This window comes from Varroa destructor, unplaced genomic scaffold, assembly GCF_002443255.2.
Source record: "Varroa destructor unplaced genomic scaffold, Vdes_3.0 BEIS01000001.1, whole genome shotgun sequence".
Taxonomy (NCBI): Eukaryota; Metazoa; Arthropoda; class Arachnida; order Mesostigmata; family Varroidae; genus Varroa; species Varroa destructor.
In genome coordinates, this window is record NW_019211454.1 from 24162115 (window position 1) to 24170977 (window position 8863).

Here is an 8863-nt window from a genome sequence, read left to right on the forward strand (position 1 = left end):
TCTGATTTTATTGTGTAGTGGTTCGGAAGGTGACCATGGTTATCGAATTCAGCAACCCTGACTTTTATGAAACTCTATTTTACGTGCCAGATTCAAAATTTCAGAATCCGTGCCTCCCCTGTTTTTATGCTTTTTTGGAATCTCTGAGCTCCATATACTCCGGCTCCGTTTCTTAGCTTATCAATCAATCCAGCAACATCATCATTGCATCAGTCTTTGTGTTGTGCCTTGTCGACTTACTTTTCACGCGTTGCGTCATCACTTACTTTTCCCTAGTTCAATTCCTGGCATTAGTTGCTACGCCACTATGTAAAACTTTTTTCTGATTGCTTTTGTCTTGCCCCGTTGTGCAAGATCTCAGTCTACAAACATCTTCTCCATGGCATTTCAGTATAAACATTTACGCATTTCGGGTAGCTACGTAATGAATTCGAATACCTTTCTGTCCTTTAAGGCAGGACATATTACATCTAAGACGACTGAGCTTTCTGAACTGAAGATGATATTTTGGGTGAAAATCCTATTGACGGTCAAAGTGTAGCGAAATGTCTTTACGAAAAAAGGTCTACATTAATTAGATTGACTCATCTCAACTTTAATAGGGTTGTAATAGTATATAGAAGCCAGTTTCGGGTGATTGAAACATTGTATTTTAATAATATGTTCAACAAGTTGGCTTTTTTGTTTGCCGTAGATTGATCAGCGAAATACCGTCTATTCTTCCGTACAGGGTTGGTAGCAAATGGTGCTGGATGCCAGCAATCGGTAAAACTGAATGGGCTTTAAAAGGAAAAGGGAACCACATGTTGGTTTTTATCCGCTTCGTATGACCTTTGCATAGGATCCACTAGCTAAGCATCTGTATATATGCGCGTATTTCTTTCGTGGAATACACATACCCCATGGATCTGCATCGGTCCTAAAAAGATTATTTGTGTGGGCCGATTCCGAGAAATGTACTCTACTCACGCAGCTAAACACACATTGACGAATACGAAAACTTGATAAACACTGAAGCCAAAACCGGAATCCTCAATCATGTTTGGACATCCCTATGCCAAGGCAGGAAAAAGGATCGAACAAATGAAGATCAAAACTGGAAAAAAGTATTGACAGTGGAATAAAATGTAATTACTTACGCCTTTTTTTCAGATGATGACTGCCTTCTGTTTTTTGTCCCAGATGCCTCAGTGGTATTAATATCATTAAAGTGGTTCATGCTTGAGCTTCAATATATGATGTACAGACCGATAGTTGTTTGAATCAAGTTCGATGTAGGAGCATCATCCGCGCACGGCAGGTCGGGTACAGAGCCGGGATAAAAGTCGTCTCTGTAATAAGTTATTTCTCAAATTCAATCTCCTGTCATCATCTAAAGTCACTTCATTTTTTATCTTTAGTGCCTTTGTTTCTTCGTATTATATCAGTCAATATATATATATATATATATATCTAACAGTGAATTTCTTATATTTATATAGTTGAGAGTCATGTTTGATAAAATACACTTAATAATTGCTCACAGATGTTTACCATGACCTTGAGTTTGAAACTGTTTGGCACTTTTCAGGAACATTTTATCCAAGTATCTTTACATACTATTTTATGCTAAGGTATATTGAAAGGATTAGACAGTTGTGAGTTAAAAGCCACTGATGGAATAGTACTTCGCATGTTACGACAGGATAATATTTCCGTTTTTATTATTATATGAAAAATAGTCCCATTGCTTGATGCTACATATGACATATAGAAATTGATTGGAAGCAATATAGCATTTTTACTGAATGTCAGGGTTGACTGAATGCCAATATATGCAGTCGTATGGAGTCTATTAAAGCGGTTAGCAGCCACAAAACTCTGATATCTTTAACAAATATCGTCGATGATATTGCTAAGGTAATCGACACATGGCAATACTTTAGCCTTATTTCATTAGGTCACGCCTGATGTACAACACACACAGATCTTTGCGGAAAAATTCATTTTATGTCAATGCAGAATTTTATGGCCCCTATCAACACGCCGCGATTCGCAATATTAGACATAAAACTTACAAACACTGCTGCATGCCGATACTCACTTACGGAGAAATACAATTCTGTTGAAGCCAACCTCTCTTTCGGTAAGCCATAGCAAGACGGTCCATGAAATCCATGAGTCAGTATACATGCATACATTTCATCCACAATAATATCTCTATTGTGTGATTTGCCGATAGTTTTTTTTTTCTTTTTTTCAGAAAACTCTGAGGATTAATCTCAAACAGTTATAGGACAGTAGATTCTAGTAAACGAGACTAAAGGCTACTTTCATCTAGCACAAAGGGAAAGGTTGCTTTCGCCGAAGCAATAGTCAAAATGATAACCTTGGTGGAGTTTCTTGATACTCAATTGGGCACTTCTCATCGTATCGCGACAAAGAGATCTTACGTTATTTCCGATTTTTCATAAATCGGAAGTTATAAGCATTAATTAAAGGCAAAGCACTTTTGAAACGTAACACATTTTTTTAAAGTACTCCAACTATTAATGATCAAGTAGTCCTTAGATTGATTCGTTCGTTTCCATGGCGTTGCGTTCAGGTTCTCTGATAACATTCAGAATTAGCTAAAGTGGGCTAAAAGATTCACTTGCAGCCAAATAGACTTACGGAGACAGGGACATTCGGTAGATAATTTAATCGACCGGTAAGCGCGGAAATGTTTATGAATACTTTAGGCGAACACGTATAGTGCTTCTCTATTAGCTAAGGGAAATGGTTTGGTCATGGGCGGCCGTGGCAGAAATAATGTTAAAACAAACGTATGCTGCTATTTTCGTGCATGGTATCAGTCACTTGAAAACATATACACAAAATAGGTAGATTTTAAATATCAAATCGGTAAAAGAGTTGCTATACAACGAAAAACGAGAAATTTATTTATTTATTTTTTTTTTTTAATGTGATTTAAAGGTCTATATTTGATTTCTAATATTCCATGCCGAACACAAACATTAAGAATTGTGCAAGTAGTGCATTTTCTATTGGTTACTTTTCATCATTTATTGGCCTTGTGTGTGTGATTCCATGAAAGGAAAGCCAATTCTTCTCCCGACACTCGATCATGTCAAGGCTATATTATACACTATGTGTTAAACAGCTCAAGACAGGAGAGTAGTGGTGATAAGCGCACAACTGCGTGAACAATAGCTATTATACACACATAATAGAAACATTTGCGTTGCATCTGCTTGACTGAGAAGCAGGCTGGCCACAGCACACGTCGTAAACCCCACGCCTCCGTTTTGCTCTCCTGTATGAAAACGTTTAATATCAGTAGAACTAGCAATGGCAGCAGAAACAACGGCAGATGTGGTAGTTTTAGCAGTCGATGAACGGCTGCTGATAGGCCAGCCTGCCGGCCATATGTTGCAAATGAAATATCGTAGCAGCAGTGCTAACGAAGCAACGATGTGGTTGCTAGAGTAAACGGCCCGCCAGCACCCAGCCTGCTCGGGCGTCGGTTTAACCACTCAACGACTGCAGTATGCCAGTCTTTTTCTAGTCTTTCAGATCGACGATAAGAGATGCCTTAGTTTACTGGCAGGTAGACCCTTCGCGAGAGATACGGTATTGCACACAAGCTTACATATACACACAAGCATACGTATAGAAAGCTCCTTCAACTGTGAGAGGCTGATTCACGTAGCGGCGATGAACGATGGGCTGGCTAGCCGATATCGTATCGGTTAAACGGCCTCGAAACTCCGAAAGCTCCGGTGAGTGCTTCAGTCCGAAGGAACCCGTCAAAGGCAAGCAGGCTGGCAGGCCGACGAACGGCGTCGGCGCTGATGGTGGCGAGCGTAATTCAGTAAGATACGTAAGTGGTATTTCACTTTGTGGTTGGATTGACTCAGCGTGGCAGCAAGCAAACGAGGAGGCCTTGGCTGAGAGACTCGGCAGGCCCACGCTGATCATATACTACAGCCAGCGTTATGATCCACTACTTCATTCCTAATCATTCGCTATTGGCTCGATCTAACGGACAAGCCAAGCGTCGTAGCAGTCGAATAATCCTGTACGTTATGTATTTTCATACGCGGACAGTGGATTGTTCGTTGGAAAATACGGCTTATGCCTCCGCGACGACAGTCGTTGTCCTACTGCCATCTCAGGAGTGCGATACAAATGTGTGAAAGACAGGATATTAAAAAATGAGAGAAAAGATATTTCGAATTTTCACGGTTTCGGCTGGGCATTAAGCTAGGTCCTACACGGTGTATTGCTCTGTTATGTTACGGTGCTGTATTACGAAAAAAAAGCTAATATTTGATATAAACTCGCTACTTGTATTGACGATTTATTACAGAAGCATAACGGATGCAGGTGTACCTCTAACTGACAGACGTATGCACATCAGTCAGTTAAGGTAAACAGTAAGTAGAACAGATAGTACAAGGTCGATAAAATATTCCATGCGGTGCAATAGATTTATTTAGAATGGTTTAGGTAGTGAGGAAATATGCTGGCATACGGACTGAGGATGCGCATGTATTTATGACCTACTCCTCCATGCTGACTACTCTATCATACGTGTCTTCGTCAGTATTTCATCATACATTTTTATTATCATACATTTGTACATCTAAAAGCTCTGATCGTTTTATATATATGTACATGTTCCTTCGGAAAAACGGTGAGCTCGGTATTGAAGTCGGATCTTTGTATAGTTCGTTTCAGAGATCCCATAATCAGCAACACTGTGACAAATTTGAATAATATGACATTCGTCAAATGCAATTTTACGAATGGGAAGAGAATTGCCCTTGGAACTGTCATGTATTTTTGAAAAATCGTCAAGTCCATGCCTGCCGACAATGAGGGCCAAAAAGAAGGGTATGCAATGTGTCAAATGTCGTAGACATATCTACTCCTGCTTGAGTTGTGTAAACTGATTTCGAAGGCAGACCCTTGTGAAAATGCTCACACACGATAATGCATGTAATATGGTTTTCTCACAATTTGCAGTGTGCAGATATAGCTTTGCGATAGGTACTTCATTGTGACCACGATGGCTCATCTCCAGATGCTGTTTTGGACCGGTTACTCAGATTTTGCTCAAATGAGGAGCGAATAAGTTAGATCGTCGCTGACAGCAGATGCCCTTTTGAGATCCAACCAACGAAGATTACTATCTAATTGAATACAATATATTATACTGTATAATATTATGTGGAAGAATTAGTTTGATAGTAGTTGTGATATTTTCTAAACAAAGGGCATTGCAGCAAACAGAACCCGTGTAGCTTTGTTAATCCTACTAAATATACCAAACTTATTTTACCGTAGGCAAATCAGTGAGACGTTCTTCTGCTAATTGTCATAACTCTACATATTAGGTATGATTTTTTTTAAACTTGAGAGTAAACTTTTTAACTAGCTAGAAAGAAAAAAAATCTGATCTTTCTGCTGAGACGATGCACCGTCGATCTGATTGTTGCAGAAGCGGATACACTGTAGCGTAAGGTGTAAGTGATGAACGATGTATCGACATACTGTTGGATCGTTTTGGCTTTTAGCGAGATGAACAACCGTGAGTGAAGCAAGGTCGTTAATAAGGAATTTTCTGGTCCTATTAGATATTCAGGGCCGATCGTACCTTGTACTTAAACGTAAACGGCCGAGTATGAAAAGCAGCTCCTTTAACTTACTATCTACCAGCCCTTTAAGCATTCTCGCAACTCGGTTCCATGGACAACTCTCGGATGGAGCCCATGGCGACAGGGGCTTCGTTGGCCGCATGGGCGGTGATGATGGTGGTAGTGGTGTTTATATCTACCCGTTTAGTCGATAGAGTCAATACGGAATGTGGCCAAATGGGATGTGTGGGCCCCAGAGTGCGTGTTGGTCGGTGTGTCAACGTGTCTGCGTGCCCAAAGTAGCGCACGGTGAGATCTGCCGCTGCCAGGCTAAACTGCGACTTCACTGCTGCAAGCTAGCTACGGGAATAAAGAGAAGTGAAGAATAGAAGAGAGGGCGAACGGTGCTGTAGGAGAATAGATCATGCAAGCTACCTGCAGCTTACTTGTGCTTCGCGCGCTCGGACTAGCAGCAATGAGGCAGAATGGCTGAAGAAACTTGGTCCGGGCGATGCCGTGACCGTCCCAACAACCAACAACACGAAAGGGAGAAGCCTTTAAGGAAACCGAGTTGCCCGACGGTAAGCACCAACCGCTCATCGAAACCGCAGTCGAGATTTTAGGGCCGTACAGGAAAATGCATGGAAGCGCAGGAGTAAGGGTAGCGTTTGCTTTCACATTGTTGTTGCCATTGCCACCTCTTAAACAGTCACTAGATACAGTTAGTTTAATACAACCAGTATACGAAGACACATCGATTGGTTCTTTTACCCCACGGTTTCTCGGATGCTCAATCGGCTGTTCCGGAGTATCTAAAGCAATGTACTACTAACTACAAAATCGTGAGCTTCCTTCGTTTATTACAGCCATCTCCATAATCCCGAACCGTTGGATATACACTGATACTACTGAATTTTATAATGTAAAGCTAGCAAGTACAAGGAGTGCCTAAAATATGCTTTTGGTTTGATACATTACTAGAACTATAGTCAAACATATTAAAGATATTCATCGCTATATATACATATAATTCATGGTGTTGAGAGGCCACTCATTTCTGCAAAATAATGCCCCACGTTACGTACGCCTGGAGCCAGCAGTTCTATTATACAGGGCGAGTCAAAAGTGTTTAGCTAGTTTATAAAGAAATTTTTTAACAATTGCGCATCTGTATAAATAATAACATATACGCAAATTGTTGAAATAAACATTGGACTTACCTGTACGACACATTTGTTGTAGAAGCACCCTAATACTATCCCCATAATTTTTATACCACTGTACTGCAAGGATATTACAGAGCTAATTATAGTGTAGTTGTATATTTTGAAGGCACAATTGGCTATAGTTTAATCATCTTATCCAGCTGATGGACAATGCCTTGTCGTATCTCATGAATATACTACATATGGGTTCGCGCATTTTTAAAAAGGACTATTTTCGTTCCTTTGAAATTCGGTGATAACAAGTCTGCGAACAAAACACAGCGGTGAGAATCTCTCCTGAAAGGCCTCGTCGAACATGTCGTATGTAATGCATCAAACTGCGTGATCCTTATTTCAGTAGATCTCAAAAGAAGATTCCTAGCTATTTGGCCCAACTTATCGTCCGTGTTATCCTGTGTCACGGTTTTAGCTGTTGCATTGTAGTCATGAATTAATGCTATGGCATTTTAACATAAAATTATGAGACTATGATGAGTATTGAGAGAATATAATGAGAATAAGTATGTTATTATTATAGTTGTGTTGCAACAATTTGCGTTTCTTCTGCAAATTGCACAAGTGTGAGATCGAGACTCTCCATCCATCAAGTGACTTGTGCGTTACTACACGTCTGGTTTTTGCAAGATACGAGATTACTCAACGCAACGTCCTTGATACTTTTTTGCTTCACGTTATCTAGATATGAAGCTCAATACGTTAGTGTGGTCTGTTTTTTAGGTTGTGTATAATCACATGCCCACCAAATTTGCGCATCAAATAAGGCTACTCTAAACGGGAAGTCTTGATGATTTGATCATTTGGCTACAGTAGATAGATAAGGCGTTTTGCATCCGTTTAACAAAATCTGTTTAGCTTTTACATGTTTCTATTAAACCATTGCTCATACCCAATGTATACGGAAGCGCGAGGACACTAGGCAATGGAAAGGTATCCAGTCTACGCTCTTTCGCAAGTAATAATACCATTCATTCTATCAATACACGAGCTGAATTCAACAAAGATCTACCATTAGCTAGTTAATCAGAAGCACGGCTTTTTCCGTCAGATTGATGTGTATGTGCTCAGTCCGTTTGAAGGATGTTTCCATTGAATCGGAAAACCATTGAAAGCGTTGTTTGTAAAGTATGCTGGCAAAAGCAAATGTACTTCGGCGTGATCAAGTTTATTGCTCTACTTTTTTTTTCAGAAAGTTCGCAATAACAAACATGGCGAGCTAGGCAACTTGTTTTTTGTTACCCTACGGCGCCTACATGTAGTGGCCTTCTTTTGTCGAACAGCTACAAAAACTGATATGAAATATAATCTCAATACGTGATTGCCAGCTAAGCTTCTTCAAACAATTATTACTTGTAACTACCTGCTGATTGTAGCTTTGATACAGATAGTTTTAGAAGTCAAGTTGCCGTTGGCCTGAGGATTATTTCGCTCTCGTTTTGTTTGACTAACTATAGTAAGCACATATTATGCAAACGCGCTGAATACCAATTTTACACATTTTTTGATAGTTGTAGGTTAGCTATAGCTACCTATTTAGGCCAATAGCCTCGTTGATCAATATTACGAAGCAAGCTACCCGTTGAAGACTGTATTTCATTATAGTTAAGTCAGTTAATTTTACTGCTATATAAATAAATAAAACTACATTTGAGGTAGGGCAACTCTGTATGTAGCATCTTTTTTCCATCTCTGCCTCGGCTAAAAGTAAACGTTTGGAAACACTTTTTCCAGCGTTCTAGTAACTTTTGAACAACCTATACCTATTGGTCGCGTTCCCATTCGGAATTTTTCTCCTTTTGGAAAATCGATAAATGCTTGCCCAAAAATTGCCCTCTTTAGGTCATAGACAGCCCCGTAATCACATGATCTTTGATTAGAAGAGTAAGGGCGTTGAAGTCACTGCGGGATATTTCTTTGCTGAGTACAGGCAGTGATTGAAGCGTGGCAATAGGTAACTAAACTCTCCGCGTGCTTCAGAATGCCCTGTTAATGGTCCGTGGGTTTCTTGAAGAACTCGAT

General features: G+C 39.9%; 2 long non-coding RNA genes across 5 annotated transcripts in view; one reads left to right on the forward strand and one right to left on the reverse strand.

Moving 5' to 3' along the window:
• LOC147758413 (uncharacterized) overlaps nt 1–3523 on the reverse strand; it is a 98904-nt gene extending 95381 nt beyond the window's left edge. For both annotated transcript variants that reach the window (XR_015327807.1, XR_015327806.1), the window contains exons 1-2: nt 2084–3523; nt 1140–1331 (exon numbers count right to left, since the gene is read on the reverse strand). This is a non-coding gene — a long non-coding RNA (uncharacterized LOC147758413). The remainder of the gene's footprint in view (nt 1–1139; nt 1332–2083) is intronic.
• Nucleotide 3524: 1 nt separating this feature from the next.
• On the forward strand, nt 3525–7332 carry LOC147758415 (uncharacterized). 3 transcript variants are annotated; one of them, XR_015327804.1, is made up of 3 exons: nt 3525–3862; nt 4352–4411; nt 5486–7233. It is a non-coding gene; the product is annotated as an uncharacterized LOC147758415 (long non-coding RNA). The 3 variants fall into 3 exon arrangements; XR_015327801.1 differs by lacking the exon at nt 5486–7233 and adding an exon at nt 4713–5446; XR_015327805.1 differs by lacking the exon at nt 4352–4411 and having other exon boundaries at nt 3721–3862; nt 5486–7332.
• The last annotated feature ends 1531 nt before the right edge of the window (nt 7333–8863 follow it).